A 14,685-nucleotide genomic window follows, 5' to 3' on the forward strand; every position below is an offset into this window, starting at 1 on the left:
ATCCGACACTCTTTTTACCTCCAGGACATTCCTAACAAACTCCTCCTTCAAGATAACTCCTCCTCCATTTCTCTTCCCATCTATACCATGATAGAACAACTTGAACCCTGCTCCTAAACTTCTAGCCTTGCTACCTTTCCACCTGGTCTCCTGTACACACAGTATGTCTACCTTCCTCCTCTGCATCATGTCAACCAACTCTCTACCTTTTCCTGTCATAGTTCCAACATTCAACGTCCCTACTCTTAGTCCTATACTCTTGGTGTTCCTCTTCTCTTTCTTCGAGCGAACGCACTTTCCTCCTCTCCTTCTTCGACCAACAGTAATCCAATTTCCACCGGCGCCCTGTAGGTCAACAGCGCCGATGGCGGTCGTTGTTAACCCGGGTCTCGACCGATCCGGTATGGAAGTCATAGGTTTGATTCGCATCTTTGATTTGGCAAAAGTTTTACGCCGGATGCCCTTCCTGACGCAACCCTCTGTATTTATCCGGGCTTGGGACCGGCACAATAAGACACTAGCTTGTGCCCTCTTGCGGCTACATTCCATGCTAAAAAAAAAAAAAAGCTAAAAAACAAGGATAACAAAGTGAATTTACAGCTGATTATTCTGAAGAAAAACACTCATGAAGGAGGCTGAACTAAAAAGGGGGTCTTCAGTTTGTTCTGGAACATGTAGACTGGACTCTGGAGCAGTGGTCACGTGGTCTGATGGGTCCAGATCCACGTGGGTTTCTGTCTTCTTTATTCGTCAGCCGTGGTTGTATAGTGGTTAGTACTCTGTGTTGTGGCTGCAGAAACCACAACAAAGTGGTTGCTGCGGTGTTACTTGCTGGTGTGTATTTTACTCTCACCCTCCCAAAAATTATTTTTTAACTGTTTTCCAGTTTTGTTTTTGCATCGGCCGTGATCGTATAAAGGTTAGTACTCTGCGTTGTGGCCGCAGCAACCCCGGTTCGAATCCGGGTCACGGCAGCTTTTAATGTAAATTGACTAAAAAAGTCCCCGCACTGAGGGACGGTGTTATGATAGGTTCAACTCGAGGTGCAGCGACGTCATGTACCCATCAAATGACGTCATCTGCAGACCCACTGAATGACCACATCTGTCCATCTATGGATTTTTCTTCCCTGAAGACTCTCTCATATTCCAAGGCGACTATATCAGGATTTATTCAGCTCATATCTTTACAGAGGGCTTCAGGGACCATGGGACATCGTTTTTGATCCCAGATTGGCCCCCAAAGAGCCCAGACCTTAACCCCGGTGAGAATCTTTGGGATGCGCAGGAGAAGACTTTACGCAGGGGCCCGGAGGCTTATGAACTGATCGCGTTGTTTTTATTTTTTTCACCCCACAAATATTCCGGTTCCGTTTTCCACACGTCAGCTGTGATCCTTTTTCCCTACTTTGCTCTTTCTTCAACATCCTCCACTGTCTTCTTTATCAACTTTCTATCACTCTCATGACCTTCCATCAGGGATTGCTGATATCCTCTCTTTCTCTCACTTACAACTTCTGCTTCTCTTCCTTGTTTGACTTCTTCTAGTTCCTTTCTCAGTCTCTACATCACATGCAACATTCTCTCTATCTCTTCTGTCTTTCCCTCTCTCTCGCTATTATTGCTGTTTTTATTTCAAATAAAGTTTGACGTGCATCATCTGTTTCTCCGTCCTCTTCATTTTCTAACACTCCCTCTTTTATATGCCACAGAGCTTGTTGACTAGCTGCGACCTTTGCGGTTGATGGCTTATTTTGTATTTGCTTTAACATTTCTCCTGAGCTTAAGGCCCACTGGTGAAATGTTCCTCTCTACTTTGAGTTGGCATGTTCCTGAATGGAATGTTACCCTTGTTTTCAAAATGAAATGCCTCCCTCTCATGCTTCTGGGGCTCCTGGAGGAGGTCAGAACACATCAGGAGATGCTTCTGGAGCTCCTGGAGGAGGTCAGAAGAAAACAGGAGCAGCTTCTTGGGCTCCTGGAGGAGGTGAAACTACTACGCCTCCAGAACGCGGAGAAGGAGAAGCGAATTGTGGATCTCGAGCGGTGAGTGGATGAGCTGGAGCGATACTCCCGCATCAATGATGTGGTCATCACCGGCATCAACATCAAGCCGCGCTCATAAGCTCGTGCAGTGGCCGCGGACAGCGGGGAGCCCAGCGAGCAGGAGACACCATCGGTGGAGCAACAGGTGGCTTCCTATCTCCAGAGCAGGGGGATACAGTTGGACCGGGAGCGTATCGAGGCGTGTCACCCACTACCAGTAAAGAACGAGAGACCATCAGCGCTCATCATAAGGTTTACTAATCGGAAAAAGAAAATGGCACTACTGATACAGGTGCGCAAGCTAAAGGGCACAAATGTATTCATAAACGAGCACTTGACAAAGAAAAATGCTGACATCACAAGGATCGCAGGACAACTGAAAATACAAGGCAAGATTCAACAAACCTGGGTAACAAACTGTAAGATCTTCATCAAACTAAATGGGTCACCGGAGGCAGCAGAAGTCTTGCTGGTGAAGAGCATAGAAGACCTTGAACAGTATCGACATTGATGCAGCTTGTGACTCCTCATCATCACAATGCCAAACACACCAAGAACACAGACTACACCAAGCACCAATATGGACATGGACATGTTACAGAAGATCCTACAGCATCAACAAATAGAACTGGAAACGTGTGAGTATCAAGAGCACACCCCACTGGAGCAGAAAAAGTATGCAGTTGGTCTCTTCATTGATCTGAACCCCATGTCAGACACATAAAAACAAAAATATCCAAAACCCTCTCAATTATAAATAAAGCAAAACTATACCTTGATGGAAATGCACTCCGTACTTTATACTGCACCTTGGTCCTCCCGTACTTTACATATTGTGTAGAAGTTTGGGGGAATACTTATCAGAACACAATTAATCCTCTGATCATTCTACAGGAAAGAGCAGTGTGGAACATTCACAAGGTTGGTTTTCTTGAACATACTCATAACCTGTTTACGCAGTCAAAGTTGCTAAAATTTCATGATATTGTACCATATAATACATCAATAGTTTTATATAATAATAATAATAATAATAATAATGATGATGGATTAGATTTATTTAGCCTTTTCTTGTCTGGACACTCAAAGTCACTTACATTGGATCCGTTATTCATTCACACCTCATTCATACTTGGTGGTGGTAAACTACGTACGTAGCCACAGCTGCCCTGGGGCAGACTGACGGAGGCGTGGCTGCCAATCTGCGCCTACGGCCCCTCCGACCACCACCGGAACAATCACACACATTCAACAAATTATTACCACCAAACCTCCAACGATTCTTTATAACTCCAGTCAGGGCTCATCACTTTACAGGTTTTGGATGTTTTTCATTGCCGAGAGCTCAAACCACACATAAACGTTTTTGTGTGTCTGTGTGCGGAGTGAAACTCTGGAACAATCTGGTCTCACAACACAAGAAATGCCAAAGTACTAATCAATTCAAACTGTTATATAAACATCATGTCTGGTCAAAGTATAGAGATGAGGGTCTTTAACTCAAACTGCTGTTCTGTTTGTTAACATGTGCTCAGTGCTTCTTTACCATCGTTGGTATTTGTTAATTACTGCTGTTGGCATTTGTCCATTACCATTGTTGGTATATTGTACATTACCATTGTTGGTATATTGTACATTACCATTGTTGGTATATCGTGCCTTCCTTACATTGTTGTGTCAAATTGCTATTGCAATGTGATAATTTCATTGTTGCCCATGGTGACGCCATCGTGATATAATTATTGTGTGGTTATCCTTGAATCCTCGAAGTAGCAGTGAAGCTCAGTGTGTTGATCTCTGAATCAAGAACTGGGGTGGGATTACATGAGTTTTCTTCTTCCCACTCCCTTTCAGGGAGAATTGTATTGTTGGGTTATGATCTTAGTTTATTATTTGCTTATTTAATTATTTTGTTTGTTGTTGATTTTTTGTTTGTTTTTTGTTTTGTTTTTCCTTGCCTTGTCTGAAATAAATGAATAAATAACTAACTAATGAAGAATACTTTAATAATGCTACAGCGGAATTTGTTACCTCTTTTAAGTACAAGTACAGTCATACGGCACACGTTACACAAGAAAGCACAAGAATACAGCTATCAGTTAGACAACACAGCATAGATGGATGGATGGATGGATGGATGGATGGATGGATGGATGGATGGATGGATGGATGGATGGATGGATGGATGGATGGATGGATGGATGGATGGATGGATGGATGGATGGATGGATGGATGGATGGATGGATGGATGGATGGATAGATAGATAGATAGATAGATAGATAGATAGATAGATAGATAGATAGATAGATAGATAGATAGATAGATAGATAGATAGATAGATAGATACTTTATTAATCCCGGAGGAAATTGCATATATCCACTGCTCAGGCATTACATAACAAATAATACTGGATAAACACCAGGAGAAAAGGAAACACTGACATCACAGGACATACCACAAGACATACATTACACTAACAGGACTTATATACTAAACTATAACTAAAATATAAACAGTATAAAATTTAAAAATATTACAGTATTAAAATATAAACAGTATAAAATAAAATCTAAACAGTATAAAATTGAATTAAAATATAAAACAGTATAAAAAATAAAAAAATAAATAATTTATATATATATATATATATATATATATATATATACAACAGTATAAAATTAAATTTAAATTAAATTAAATTAAATCCATATTCAACCCCGTGCTGACCTCGCCACCTCCCCCCCGCTCCTCCTGAGAGAGTCATTGTACCCCCTGATGGCACGGGGCAGGAAGGAGGACCTCAGCCTCTCTGTGGAGGCGCTGTGTGACAGCAGTCTGCCGCTGAAGGTGCTTCTCTGCTGGGAGAAGGTGGTGTGTAGGGGGGGGCTGGTGTTGTTCATGATAGCCTTAATTTTAGACATGGTCCTGCTCTCCAGAAGCGTCTCCACAGAGTCCAGGCTCAGCCCGACCACTGAGCCCGCTCTGCGGATGAGTCTGTTCAGACGGTCCATATCTCTTTTCCTGGCCCCCCCACCCCAACACACAATGGCGTATGACAGCACACTGGAGACTACGGACTGATAGAACATGAGAAGGAGCTTAGGACAGATGTTGAAGGAGGCCAGCCTCCTCAGGAAGTACATCCTGCTCTGCCCCTTCTTGTACACACAGTTGGAGTTGAGTGACCAGTCCAGTCTGCTGTCTAGCTGCAGTCCCAGGTACTGATAGTTTTCTACCACCTCCACCTCACTGCCTTTGATGATCACCGGCTGTGGAGAGGGAGGTGCCCGCCGGAAATCCAGAACCATCTCCTTTGTCTTGGAGACGTTTAGCTGGAGCTGGTTCTGTTGGCACCACTCCACGAAGTCAGCCACCAATGCCCTGTACCCCCCCTCATCACCCTCCCGGATACATGCCACTATCGCGGTGTCATCGGAGTACTTCTGTATGTGGCATGTATCCGAGTTGTGCTTGAAGTCTGATGTGTAGAGGGTGAAGAGAATGGGGGATAGAACGGTCCCCTGTGGCGCCCCCGTGCTGCTGGTCACCATAGAAGACAAACAGTCCCCCATACGGACGTACTGGGGTCTGTCCGTTAGGTAGTCCGTAATCCAGCTCACGAGGTAGGGGTCCACAGCCATGGAGGTCAGTTTATCCTGCAGGAGCTGGGGCTGGATGGTGTTGAAGGCTTGAAGGCATTCACACTAAATAAACAGGAGACATATAAACACGCTGTTCTGGGATCAGGAAATGGTCTCGTCAGACCTTCAGTCAGATTTACAGACCATTTGTTCAATCTGTCAACTGTTTAATTTGGGTATTTGGCTGGAATTTTATTAATCTTTATTTTGGCAAGCTTGCATACCATTTTACCCCAGGTATCTGATCTTCACTCGGCGGCCGTCATTTTGTGAACCACTGTCTCCACAGATGTAGCTGTTCTGAGCAGTCAGTGGTTCTACCAGTTTAACCCTATCTAAACTAGTTTTACCTTTTGCTTAAGCCTTTCAAACATCACACTCTGTTCCTGACCATTAGCTCCATTCATTTTACACAATCCCTATTTATCACATTCACAAATTCACCTCCCTTTTCATACAATACAACACAATATTCAATTAACCCATTAAAAATGAGAGGTCAAGTATCTACTCTGGGTCCTCCAGCAGCGATGCCTCCAGCTGCTCTGTTAAAATCGCAGACAAAGACGACACTCGTTTAGCCATCGTACTTGCTCCAAGCTGGACATCGGAGATGACATCACGACCATGTTTCTCATCTTTGAATCATTATTTAGCGACAAGCATCATAGCTTCTTTAAAAACCTCACCATCTGAAAGTGGTTTATTGTTCTTTATCAAAAAACGGGCAGCTCTAGACGAAGCTTCGATTGTGTTCTGGGATTTTTTGACCGGCTTTGTGAAAAAAGTCTGTTGTTTGTCTGAAGCTGCCTTTAACCCACTGACTTTTTCAGTACATAAAGTGCTGCTGGGTGGGTAGTTCACAGTCATGTTTTTGTGGCATGTTTGGAAATGCCTCTCCACGTTGTGCCGCTTTGGTACTGCAACAGTCATCCCACAAAAAAGACACAAACATTTCTCTTTGAATGACGTAAAAAAATAAATCTTCTTTCCAGTCACTCTGAAAATACGATGTCCTTTTGTGTTTTCTTCCATGGTTTTTGGGCAAAAGCACAAGCAGGCTAACTCCTCATATCACCTGGTCAGTGTGTCAGGCGTAGACGCACGAATGACCTTCGACTTGGAGAGAGCAGAGTTTGATATCAAGTATTTTATTTGAATGTTTTAACTTAATAAAATATCATTTTAGAATGCTGAATAATTAAGTTGCGATATCATTAATGTGTTAATTAATGTTAATATGTTTAGACCACGCCTCACGGGCGCCACAAGGGGTGCTCGGGGGCGCAGGGTCGCTCGCAGGAACAGCGTTGGTGACCTCTGGTTTAGAACCTCCAGACGTCACGTGAGCGCAGCAACGTCATGAGGAGCTCAGAGGTGATGAAGCTGGACCTGAGAGGGTTCCTTCTGACCGCACCAACCTTCTGACCGTCTCATTGGTCCTTTCATCGTGAGACCTACGGACGTTGGTGGACACAGGAGGGAGTGACAAAGGAGGAGCGACATAGGAAGGAGTTACACAAGAGGGAGTTACACAGGAGGGAGTGACTGTGTGTCGGCTGCTCTGACCTGATCCAGGAAACAACGTACAAACATTAGATAATAAAAGTCACACCCGTCTGTGGTGCTACAGCTGAAGAATGTGTGTGTGTGTGTGTGGTGTGTGTGTGTGTGTGTGTGTGTGTGTGTGTGTGTGTGTGTGTGTGTGTGTGTGTGTGTGTGTGTGTGTGTGTGTGTGTGTGTGTGTGTGTGTGTGTGTGTGCGTGAGGATCAGGAGGTGGTCTTCTGGTGTCGACCCGGTGACACGAGTGGACCGTCACCTGAACATCAGTTTAACGTGAACACGTGTTCCTCCTGATCCTGGACAGGGTGGGGCCACCTCCATTTAAACATCACTATTGGTCACATGTCACAGTGAATCAGTACTCATCACCACAGCACCAGCTGCTAGCTGCTGTTAGCGACCTGAGCAGCTAGCGGTCCAATGAGTCCTGTTGCTGTGGCTTATGTTTGCTCTGGAGGGTTCTGTTGGGTTTTTCTGTCTATTAAAGGGCTTTGAAATGTCTCTTGACGTGATTAAGAGCTATATAAATAAAAGTTGGTTGAGTCTGACTCAGGAGGCGGAGCCAGAGGAGGGTGAGGAGGAGGAGTATGTAGAGTGGAGGATGAAGACGAGTGTCTGTAGTGGGACGATGAGCTAATGAAGCAACAGCCAGGACTAAGACATCAGGGGTCGGGGGTTCAAAGCTGTTTTTATGCCACTAGAGGGCGCCACCACATTCTAGACCTCACCTTCACTGGAGGGAGGCTAAGGCTAGCTGTTCATGCTAGCGACAAGAAGTATCTCAACAGCTGTCTGTGACATAAGGACATCCGTCTCTCATCCATCCATCCGTTCACCCACTTTGACAGACAGCTTGTGATCCAACAGGCTCTTAACCATTAATGAAACACACACACACTCCCACACACACACACGCACACACACACGGGACACTTGGATGAAGGTGATGAAGGGAGGACACATCAGTACAAAATAATGGCTATGAGCAGCTTTAATAAAGAAAACTGAAGATCCAGCCTTCAGGAGTAAAACCTTACAGTTTGACAGTAAATGTCAGAGTGATCGTCAGGCTAACAGGAAGTGCTAACAGCTGTCAGTGATAAACAAGTCACACCAAAACCCACAAAGAAACTTGTGGGTTTTGTTTATTAGCTATATTTGAAGAAAATTAATTTGTTAAATATTATATTGACTTATTTTTGATATTTTAGAATTATACCTCCTACATGAAACGCACCAGAAAGACCAACAATAGATGTCAAGGTAATGTTTAGCATGAGCACAATGGCTTGTGGGACTTTTTTTCTTCATTTATATTTCATAAGTTCATTTATTGATGGCCTGCCAGGACCTCGTCTTCGTCCAGCAGCCTCAGAAGCATCTCCCTCAGCTCGAACGGCACCATCTCCTCCTCATCGTTGTCGAAGGAGTCTGTGCTCTCCTGCTCCTCAAAGATGTTCCACAGCGGAGTCCTGGAGTTCTCCTGGACACACACACACACACACACATACACACACACACATCAGCCTTCATCCAGTGATGCAGGTTTGCAAAAATCAGACTCCAAATGTCTCCAAACGATGGTTTCCACTGATCAGTGCTTCCACTCAGCCAGCAGAGGGCGCTGCTGTGGAGATGCTGCTGTTCTTGGCAGACCTTCAACAGAACCAGTGGACTGGTGGCCCCTTACCCTGTTCCTGTCATTGGATCCAGGCTGTCGGCGCGGGGGCTGGGCCTCCAACAGTCGTCCACCAGGAAAGGCGTGTTTATAGAAGCAGATGGTGCCAAAGGGACATGTGCCACGCCCCTCATCAAAGTACCGACACGGCTTGTTCCTGAAGGAGACCGAGAAGACTGTCAGGGATTCAGACACATCAGACAACACCGCCCACTCCACAGCCCAGATGTTCTCCTGCAGATCTACTAGTATAGCCCCACCCACTAGTGTAGCCCCACCCCTTACCCGTTTCTAGTCCGGCCCACTTACCGCATGCCGTCCTTGTATTTCTGGATGAGCTTCTGCTTGTCGTCCTCATCTTCCACCCAGAACTCACTCGGGATGACAAAGTTGGATGTTATTCCACACTTCGGGCAGCAACTGGAAATAAGTAGAAAAATGGTTTTACCATCTGAAACAGGGAACGTTCAGGAAGAAGCTCCTCTGAAGGAGATTAAAAACAGTCTCAGGAGATGTTTGGTGAGAAAAGGTGAATTAAAAAATGTTTCTGGTTGGTTTACAGACGATTAATCAATGTGATGGAACACTTATCGCTACAACCTCATTCAAAGTACCTCTGAAACATATTTAGATAACATTTTTGATGCTTTCATGAAGAAGAAAGATGAATAAATATTTGTTATCCAAAGCTGTTAAAGTCGATCGACTGGACGTTAAGAAAGTTCTTGAAGACGTTTCATCTCTCATCCAAGAGACTTGTTCAGTTCTGAAGGTGGCTGGTGTTGTCCAGCTTATTTACCCTGTGGGGTATGGTCAGGGCTATGCACATTCAGACGACCGTCGTTGAAACCCGTCAGGCCCCTCAACAATTGTTGGGTGTGTCAAAGGGGGGTCGTTGAAATACAAGTTTCACCTTTGTATACTAATGACCCTCATTAGTATACAAAGGTGAAACACAAATTTCAACGACCACCCACCCCACTACCCATCACACACTGACGACTCACTTGGTGATATCGCACATGGCCCTCCTCCATGTCCTGATGCACTTCAGGCAGTAGCAGTGGCTGCAGTTGACCAGGATGCCGAAGCGCCGCTCACTGGGGTTGGCCTTCTCCAACACCACTTCAATGCACATACGACACATCATGTACTCGCTGCGCTGGATGGCGAACGAGAGCTCCATGTCCTTCTCGTGGGCCTCCATGCACGCCTGTGGACAGGTGCAGGAAGTGTGTGTATGTTACCACCATGTCAAAGGAGTGTGTGTGACAGCTCGTGTAGTGTGTCAGCAGGTCGTTACCTTGGTGTGCTCTGAGCGCTGACTGATGTCGGTGGGGTGGAGCACCTGGAGCTCACACATGTTACAAACGTCGCCATGGAGATAGGCAGTTGATTCCATAGCGGCACTTTCCAATGGCGGCGTAGAAACAAAGCTGCTTCCTCAGCTCCTTGTTCTCAGGATCAGCTGCAGACGACCCACAACATCAAAACATCAAAATACTGTTACCATGGTACCCACACGCCTACAACCTGATCGGACTACAGTTTCCTTCAACTGTTTGTAATCTCAGATGACACAAGTTCACAGTTGTCCACTTGCTTGTCAATGGGTGAACAAAAAAACAGTTTTACCAATTACCAAAATGAACAACAGCCCAACCCCCACCTTAGAAAATATCTGCAGCCCTAAGTCTCCTCACAAGGGGACGTAGGTGGGATCTAGTGCTTCTCCCCAACACACCACGCGGATCACTCACCCCGTCCACAGTACGGCTGTCCTGAAACAAAATCGGCCGCGTTGAACCAGTCTTGAACCCATGAGCCGGGTGTTGACCCACTGGGATCCAGGTCTGATGGGTCCAGCAGGGAAGTGGGGGGAGGCATCAATGTCTGGGGGGTCGGCCGCTCCTCGCTTTTGGGTAGTTTGTAGTGTTCAAACCTGAGGACACACAAGTTACCATGTTATAACAGGAAGGTTGGGAGATAGAAACCCATTAGTCCCCCACACATATCAACAGAAAGTTGGGTGATAGAAACCCACCGTATTCCCCCCACCCCTCACATATAAACAAAAGGTAAGGGGATGGAAACCCATTACCCTCCCTACATACAAACAGAACAGGGAAAAAACATCAACCGTTTTACCAAAAGAGCCTAAAAGAGCTACATAGATCTGAAACTGCTGCTCCACACCACTGGTGTCAGGGTCAGTATGAACACAAAGAATTTTGGGATTTTTAATTAATGGTGAGAACATTTTAGAAACCTTTCCCCGCTTCACCTTAAATTCTGTGCCCAGTGCTCCTCGTCTTGGTTCTCATACCATTTAGTTATAAGAAGTCAGGACCAAACATATCCATGAGCACAGGAGACAGTGCTGGGAGGAGAAAGATTACTCTAAAAATCTTCCAGCAATAACACAACAATAGAGTCAGTACTAACAGTGTGAAGATGCTACTGCTAACTGCTAACCCATCTGTTCCAAAAGACACTTCAATGAATGAGCAGGATGCTAAGACTCATAGGAAACACACTCTGATCTGTTGAGCCTAAGCAGTCTGGATTGGACTTCATCCTCCTACATAAAGATGTCCATGACTCCAAACTAAAGCACTGAGTCAGAGTAAAGTGTGTGGAGTCCTCCAGGTAAAGGCAGGTCAAGAAGAGCAAAGCAGAATGAGGAGAACTTACTTCAGGCTGGTTGAAGACATGTCTGCAGGTCTCAGTCATCCACGTCAGGACTCCAGTTGTGACTCACTGCGACTGAGTCCAGACAGTTATAGTCCTGCTGGGGCAGAAAGTCCCCCCCACAAACCGCCAACACAATGAGGGTTGTTAGAAGTCCTTCCCACTCAGGTGGGCCGTTGTCCCACCCACCACTTTTTCACCAGAGGAGCTAACATCCTGGACAATGTTGACACGACACATAAAGATGCCTATAAAGCCCGTGCTCTCCCCCACCTTGGGGCATCAGACCACACCACTGTTATGCTAACGCCGGCATACAGACCGCTCGTCAGAGTCGTCAGACCTGTGAAAAGGCAGATACGGGTGTGGCCTGATGGGTCGTCAGAGGCACTCCAAAACTGCTTCTCCACCACAGACTGGAGCGTATTCAAAGATGCAGCCACCCACAACAACACCACAGACCTCCAGGAGTACATGGAGACCGTCACTGCATACATTAGGAAATGCATGGATGATGTCACGGTCACCAGAACCTTCTCAGAGGTGGGGACGAGGTGGGCCTGAGGACAGCGAGAGCCAACCTGTCACGAGGCATACGAGTGTCCAAGAGACAGTACTCCAGGAGGATCGCCACCCACTTCAGCGACAGCAGAGACACCAGGAACATGTGGCGGGAGAATCAGTTCATTATGGACTACAAGCCAACTTTCTCAGTTCTGCGACAGCTCCACCACTCTGCTGAATCAGCTGAATGTCTACTTTGCGTACTTTGTGGCAAACAACAACATCCCGGCACTGAAGACTCCACCCCTTCCTGGCGACCAGGCGTTGACGCTTTCTCAGGACAGTGTTGTGTGTGCTGACCAAGTCTTCATCTTTGACACTCTTTCTTGGATGTCTGCCATTGAGATGGTTACTGGTTCTTGTTCTGGGAGGCAGCTGTGGTCAGTCCTTAGGTCCACTAGCCACTGGGCATCGGTGTTGTGTGATGCTACTCTTTCCCATATGCCCTTCCAGTATTTCTCCACCTCAGCTCTTGGTGGGTCTGGCCGGATGCTATTTCCCTGAGAGTACACCTTTGCTGGTTGAGTGGAGAAGGTCTTGTTTATTCTCCTGGCCTCAATCTCCTTGGTGTATCTCTTCAGTCGGGTAGCCAGAGCTGTTAGTCTCTGTTTGGCAGTGCTTCAGGTATGGAGAGCTTGCTGTATTTCCTGGGTGCCCCTTTATTGACTGGATAGTGTTTGTCCCGACCAGGATTCGAACCCACAACCTCCTGCATTCAAGTCAGTTGACTTAACCATTGTACTATCCAGCTGCTGCTATATATATATGTGTGTGTGTGTGTGTGTGTGTGTGTGTGTGTGTGTGTGTGTGTGTGTGTGTGTGTGTGTGTGTGTACAAGGTACTACATGGTACCAACTGCATCTAAAGTACTGTGTGTGTGTGGTGCATTGTACCATTACCTCTAAGAGCCGAATCTATCTTCTGATTGACATATTGTTAAAAAGACTTTGCTTCACTGTCCACGGCCGCTGTCGTCACGGAGTTGACGATTGTAGCCCAGTTACATTCTTTAAAAGTATTTGGGACTAACAATGACCTAGGACGATCCAGTCCAAAACATTGTTCTTCCTCTCCCAGTGGCCACAATTAACAATGGTAAGCAGAAAACCTGTTGTAATAATCAAATTTCTGCAATTGGACTGACTGAGTTAAAGGAGACGAGTGATAATGTTGTAAGATCAATTCACTAAGATAGAAGATAAGAGGTCAAGGTTGGAGTCCTTTCGGTAAAGTACCATTGGGGTTGGAGACCCTCCGAATGGCAATTTCAGTTAATATCCCTTGGGTTCATGTCCCTTGGGTTCGACTTTGATTCAGTAGTTAAATGTAAATTGGTAAAACCAGTTTAGATAGGGTTAAACCGGGAGAACCACTGACTGCGCAAAACATCGACATCTGGGGAGACAGTGGTTCACAAAATGGCACACACCGAGTGAAAATCAGATACCTGGGGTAAAATGTTATGCAAGCTTGCCAAAATAACAAAATAGAGACAAATAAGGCAATTAAACAATTGATAGATTGAAGGAATGGTCTGTAAATCTGCTTGAAGGTCTGACGAGACCGTTTCTGATCCCAGAACAACGAGCTCAAAAATAATAAATTTAATAAAAATAAAGATGAGGCTTTTAAAAACAAGTCAAGGAGAGGAATGTCATCAAACTGCGCCTGAGTGAGGGGGAGGTGACCCTGCTCGCAGCGATGCCAAGTGTTTTTGGTTTCTTACCTGAATTTCCCCTGGGATCATTAAAGTATATATCTATCTATCTATCTAAATGGAAGATCTGCTGGGTGGTACTTTGGTGACCTGTCACTGACGATGACGTGTTTTGTACCATGTGGCGTCTAGCTTGAGATCTATCTATGTGATCTTTGAGCTATTGTGTGATCTCTGCACTCAATTTATGCTATTAGGTTTTGTTGTGTTTGTCTATACAGTCATATTTATATGTCTCTTGTGTTTATTTAGTGTGAATGCTGTGTTGTCGAACTGTGATAGCTGTATTCTCTTGCACTCTTGTATAATGTATGCCGTATGACTGTACGCGTACTTAATAGGTAAATAATTTCCCTGTAGGATTATTAGAGTATTCTTTATTTATTCAAGTCTTAAAACAGCTTTTGAGAAAAGAGGGAAATTGCAAAAACTAGAAGATGATTTGAAATTCACTCGGGGTGTGATCCAAACGTGTGTTTCCTTCAAATTGTGAAACTTCAAATTTGTCAAAGGACAAATCAACAGGTGATCCAGATTTCTTGATTATGACAGAAAGCCGGTTCTGCAATCACCTTGTGAATCATCTGACACATTACCAAAAAACAGAAGCCAGCCACAACACCGACATCCAACACATGCAGACACAATTACTTAAAATACAATTAGCTGAGGCTAGGGCCAAGGTAAATGACAAGAAGGACGAGAAGAACTCTAACCCCGCTGGCAGTGTTATGTGGCAGGGTCGTGGTGGCTGGTGTGGGGCCCAAGGAGGACGAGGAAGA

General features: G+C 45.3%; 1 pseudogene; it reads right to left on the reverse strand.

The window, feature by feature from the left end:
* Positions 1-1,876: 1,876 nt before the first annotated feature.
* Positions 1,877-12,289, reverse strand: LOC137589695 (probable E3 ubiquitin-protein ligase makorin-1; annotated as a pseudogene).
* Between the last annotated feature and the right edge of the window lie 2,396 nt (positions 12,290-14,685).

The sequence above is a fragment of the Antennarius striatus genome, chromosome 22 (assembly GCF_040054535.1).
Source record: "Antennarius striatus isolate MH-2024 chromosome 22, ASM4005453v1, whole genome shotgun sequence".
Classification (NCBI taxonomy): domain Eukaryota; kingdom Metazoa; phylum Chordata; class Actinopteri; order Lophiiformes; family Antennariidae; genus Antennarius; species Antennarius striatus.